General features: G+C 41.7%; 1 long non-coding RNA gene across 1 annotated transcript; it reads right to left on the bottom strand.

Moving 5' to 3' along the window:
- Nucleotides 1-1,597: 1,597 nt before the first annotated feature.
- LOC27207043 lies at nt 1,598-5,247 on the bottom strand. The gene is made up of 4 exons (XR_006542124.1): nt 5,047-5,247; nt 4,092-4,293; nt 3,828-4,034; nt 1,598-1,861 (listed from the first exon to the last, which is right to left on the bottom strand). It is a non-coding gene; the product is annotated as an uncharacterized LOC27207043 (long non-coding RNA).
- Nucleotides 5,248-5,882: the final 635 nt, after the last annotated feature.

The raw sequence follows: 5,882 nt of genomic DNA, 5'->3' as shown, positions 1-5,882 counted from the left end.
TGACCAGCGCGGTTAGAGTTGGAAATACCGCAGGGCAGAACATAATACCACCATATACTAATTTGTTCAGCGAAAATACCACTGCTGTGCCGCCATAGTAATTTATTCTACTTTCTCTTATAAAAGTAAGTATAAATATAATTATCTTATAAAAACTTTTTAAAGCTCTCAATTCAAGCTCCTCGATCTTAATCACACCATCGCTTGTTCTTAAAACTGTACAATTAATTATATCGACATTAGTGTTACCTAGTCCATTACATTTACATACAGTTTACATTCCGCCTACCTGGCTTATGACCTCGTTCTACTACCTATCTAAAATGCTATGGTGAGGTTTACAACGTTTGTCCAATGTTTGAATATCGCTGGTTCCAATAAACCCTTAAATGATAACTGCGTTAGTTGACAATCATCTACATACATCAATAATTTTATAACGGTCACTTTTAAACACTATTTAACATGAAAATTTATTTGTATATGGGCCGCGATATTTAGGTGCGACTTTTTTATTAACTCCAGGTGTTACGTATAGCTACAAAATCTCCAAATTTATGTTCCAAAGGAGCTTTATTTTTCTTCGCATAAAATTGCTCATTTTTGTGTTGTGAGTGCTGGATATTCCTAGTAAAACAAGATCCTCGGTCAAAAATAATTCTTCTTGGCGCCACCAATCGAACTTATCCCACTTCCAGGAATCGTCTCAATTGTTGGTAATTCATCTGTCTCTATTGTTTTTTTATTATCGCGTCTTCAGTCGCTTCTTCACCAAAATAAACTTTTTTTGCTTTTAATATGCCAATTAGTTCGGGTTTTGATTTTTTAGATTAACACTTTATTCCACTGTATTCTTGCTTTATTAGTGTTGTCTTGGTCTGTAACAATCTTTTTAATCACGTTGTTTCTCTTTTAAGCTCTCAATTCAAACTCGTCAATCTCGATCACACCATCGTTTGTTCTTAAGACTTAACAATTAATTCTATCGATATTAGTGTTACCTAGTATTATATATATATACACAATTTACAAATTTTTCTATTAATAAACAATCAACTGTGTCGCCCATCGAAAAATGTTATTGATAGACGTAATTAGTATTTTAGAAATGAACTGGAACTTGCTAACCCAAATGTGCCTGGGCACACTGCTTTCAACTAACCGCCAAAGATGAAGCTTTTCATTGTCGCGCGAAGAGTTGGAAAACATACTACGGTGAGTAATCACTCTTCCATCTGGGCGTAGTTGCGTCGCAATAGCTGTTGAGGTATATCTTTCCCATCGTCCAGGAAGCGAATTAGGAAGCCATCCGGCAGGCGCTGTACCAGGTGTACATTCATCTCCGTGTTTAGCAGCTTACTCTTGAGATACTCAATGCAATCCATTGTCGTTTGGTGTGTCAGATATTTTGACCAAACAGTACACGGGCACGAATTCCGTGTTGCCGTAATCCACATAGAAGATCATGTACTCATTGGGAAATTCATCGATTATTTGGGCGCGAAAGAAGCAACCATCGCTGTAGAGAGCAAGTACAGTGTCGAGAAGACGCGGTTTCGACTTGAAGGTCCGTTTGTTCTCTGGCACATCTCTGGTGTATCAAGGATTGTCTCCGGAAGAGCTCTAGCTAGTTCGACATCCTTGGTGGCGCCATTTGGAGGAAAGGGCTCATGAGCCAAACGACAGTTGTTACCCTTAAAACAGCCATTCAGCTTGGAATCGTAGTGCCGGCAAATGCGTTGCTCGTAATCCAAGAACTGCCTTCAGAGGATCACTGGTGCTCTCATCGATTTCATTCAGCATGGCTATGTCTTCCTCGGCTATTCCAGCGCGATATTTAGTGGTGGTTGTTTTTGTAGATCTGCATAAAGTCGATAAGGTACGCATCATATCCTCCGCCCGCATTACTTGACGGATTGAGTAAAATGATCCGTAAAAGGATCATTTAAAAGGATCCGTAAAATGATGTTTTTTTTTTTTTTTTATTATTAATTTATTTATTAAGGCATACGGGAAAGTCTTGGATCCCCTTTGTGTCCTTATCTATTAATTCAGCCCATTTGGGCTCGCCGGCTAACTATAGATAGCTTTTTCAAATTTACAGTAATTTAACTACAATTACATAACATTCACATATAACAAATAGGATTTAAGATAAGCGTCAGCTTCTGCTGACCCTTGTCAAAGGAGATCGGGTAATGAGATCCCTCGGTTGCCTTCTATTGAGCCTCCTTGGTGGACGAGATCTGTTTAGATCTGTTTCTGTGGCGCTCCAGCATGTCATGGTATCTGCTCGAGTGCTGGTTTAGTTCGTCTAATACCGTTGCTAGTGATAGGTCTCTGTGCAGGGTGGTGCTTCCAACAAACCACTCGCAGCCGGTGATAAGTCTTGCTACCTAATTTTGAATAGCCTGGATCCTTTTGATTTGGCTGTCGCATGCCAAGCCCCAGATTTGGCACCCATACTTCCAGTTTGGTGCTAAGATCTGTTTGTAAATTGTCAGCTTGTTGGATAGCGACAATTTACTGCGCGAACAAAGTAGCCAGTAGTGCTTCGCCACCTTAGCACTTGTCTCCTCCGCTTGTCCCAAGTCGGTCCGACACCATGTCCCGTTGCTATCGACTAGAGGCGCCTTCCTCGTGCAACGCCTTTTGAAAATGATGTTGTCGGTACTGTCGGTACTAAAAAAAAGCTGTGAGTAATTCCATTATATATATTCGATCTTACTTACATTCATACATATAAATATGTATGCAGAAGGCATGCATATGCTGTGTAGCTGTTGACGGTCTTTTGGGTATTTATGAATTGAATTGATTAATAATTTGAATCGTTGAACGAGCGCAATGGAAAAGCAGGAGGTCCTGGGAAACGTGGCCAAGGTGGTCAGGGCCCTGATCACATCAGCTAAGCCGCCGGTCGAGCTGCGGTCCATCGTCGAAGATTACATGGAGATCGAGGGTGAGACGATACCCTTTCGCAGGCTGGGCCACTCGAATGACCAAGAGCTGCTTAAGGATACGAATCAGTTCAACTCTGGCGGTGTTTGACAATGACGGCGGTCCGGCTTCTGATGATTTGGATCCATATTCTGTGGTTGGTTGTGGTACTTATTGCAGTAAGTAAATCCCTCGAAAATGTTCGCGGGCTTGCGTACCATACGCAAGTATAAAGCTAAAGTATAAAGGCAAGTATAAGGGCAATCAGGCGTTCATCACAGTATATTGTCGCTATCCAACAAGCTGACAATTTACAAACAGATCTTAGCACCAAACTGGAAGTATGGGTGCCAAATCTGGGGCTTGGCATGCGACAGCCGAATCAAAAGGATCCAGGCTATTCAAAATAAGGTAGCAAGACTTATCACCGGCTGCGAGTGGTTTGTTCGAAGCACCACCCTGCACAGAGACCTATCACTAGCAACGGAATTTGACGAAATAAACCAGCACTCGAGCAGATACCATGACATGCTGGAGCGCCACAGAAATCGGCTGGCCAGCGCTCTAAACAGATCTCGCCCACCAAGGAGGCTCAATAGAAGGCAACCGAGGGATCTCATTACCCGATCTCCTTTGACAAGGGTCAGCAGAAGCTGACGCTTATCTTAAATCCTATTTGTTATATGTGATTGTTATGTAATTGTAGTGAAATTACTGTAAATTTGAAAAAGCTAACTATAGTTAGCCGGCGAGCCCAAATGGGCTGAATTAATGGATAAGAAGGACACAAAGGGGCTTCAAGACTTCCCCGTATGCCTTAATAAATAAATTAATAATAAAAACGTATGGTACGCAAGCCCACGCACATTTTCCAGAGGCTTACTTACGGCAATAAGTACCACAAGCATCCACAGAATATGGATCCAAATCAGCAGAAGCAGGACCGCCGTTATTGCCAAACACAGCAACAGTATTGACAGCCGGATTATTGCCAGCAGCAGCAGCAGAACCGTCAGCGGGATCAAGAAATAAGGAAAGCAGCTAAGCGCGAGGAGCAGACTAAAGCAGATCTAACGGACATCATAATCCAAGAGCTGTTGGGGGAGTCATCCATAGAACAGTAGAATAAATCGATTATGATAAAAACCCACTCCTTTTCCTTGGTCAGGCAATCACACAAATCATAAATTTGGTGGGACGAACGCACAAACTCCCTGGGCTAGCCGTTGCAATTAGTAGCGAGCAAAAATAGAAGAAATCGGTTCTTTACATCTGGCTTGGCTTGGCTTGACACAAGCTGGTCGCGGGGACCTTGTCGTCGTGCTGCAATTTTATAGAATATTTTTACAAATTCTGAAAAGAAAAGGAAAGGGGAGTTCAATATAGTATTTACTTGTTGTGTACGATGTCAGCTATTAACTGTGATGCAGAATGTTTTCCCGCATGTGAGTGTTGGCCCCAGAAGCCGCAGAGTTGCGTTCTAGAGAAGTCACCTAATAAGTTTGGAACCCGAGTCTAAAACCAAAAGGAAATCCCAAGACCTGCTATGCAACCAGGATGGAACTGCAAAAAAGCCCATAAATAAACACCCAGTTGGAACACAAGTCCCTACTCACCACCCCTTAGCCCACAACTCCACTCATTGCCCCATTAGGTTGCAGACGTAACGGAACGGTGGCAACAATCACAATGACTGTCATTTTATGGTTGTCAACGAGCAAAAAATTTATCAACCAGGACGTGTAATTCATTTACAATTTCACTCTGGCAACGAAAGAAAGAACCAGGAGTTCCTCTTCAGATTAACTCGATCTTTCAATCGGCCGAACCGCGTGCTCTATGATTTATTTAATTGTCAGCGCTTGAATGACGTCATTACAAGGCGTGGGGTGTGGGGTGTGGGGCGTGGCAAGGTGGTTGGCTGTCGACAGGCTGCCCCCGGCATTAGTTTAACGCCAGTTAGGAGGGCCACATCCATTCGACATATAGACAAACACGCGGGCCGCCAAAAAGCCGTAACCGCCGACTTTCCGCTTCGACTTGCAACACTTTAATCGCAACTCACAATGAATTTAACAGAACTGAATTAAAAAAAAAAATTCTTACCCAGAGAATTTTAAGCGTAAAATGATTGAAAATGAATTTTATCGAAACTGATTGGCAGGTCGAAAAAAATTGAAATTTTGGTCCACACGAATACACTTTTTAACGTTAACATTTTTATTATAACTGTAATTTTTCTTACTTAACTTATTTGTAAGAATTTTGAATAATATTTTGTCTGATGTGTGTTCCGACTCCACCAAGTTACGACTGAGGTTCGAAAAACGAAATTGCTAGCTGTATACGTGTACGGCAAACCCCACGCCAACTAGATCGAATAAAGTTAGATTTGATCAAAACGACGCCGGCGGATTCCAGGATGCGAAGGAAACATTCTTCTGTTAGGTGGGTACGCCACCATGTTTTCCTTTGCCGTTGGCGGTGTGGTAAGTTCATCATATGAAATTAAATATTAATATTTAGCTTATTTAAATTTCTAGCCGCCGCGCTAATTAACTCGGTGTGGCTAAGAAATTTTGGTCGAATCGTATCGACGTGTTGTACACTTTATATGGTCGGAGACTAAGTTACATCATTTTGAACGAATCTAGTATACCCTTTTACTCTACGAGTAAGGTGTTTAACTACGTGTTGTGACCTTCTAACTTGGACAAAATGGGTGTTGGTTGCAGTGATCCCTCTGTAATCCTTGCACTTCAGATTCTACTTTTTGGTTTTGTTGGTGTCCAGCCCCATTGATACTGCTGCCGCCTATCATCTGGATCATAGAGTACAGAATATCCTTAAAGTCTATCTATTGGCAGTAGAATTAATATTTTGGACAATATAACATCCTTTTTTATGGGTATTGAACTGAAGGCTGAAGGTGGATGAAGTCA

The sequence above is a fragment of the Drosophila simulans genome, chromosome X (genome assembly GCF_016746395.2).
Source record: "Drosophila simulans strain w501 chromosome X, Prin_Dsim_3.1, whole genome shotgun sequence".
In the NCBI taxonomy this organism is placed as follows: Eukaryota; Metazoa; Arthropoda; class Insecta; order Diptera; family Drosophilidae; genus Drosophila; species Drosophila simulans.
The sequence above is the reverse complement of the archived record's forward strand: the minus strand, read 5'-3'. Positions and strand labels throughout refer to the sequence as shown.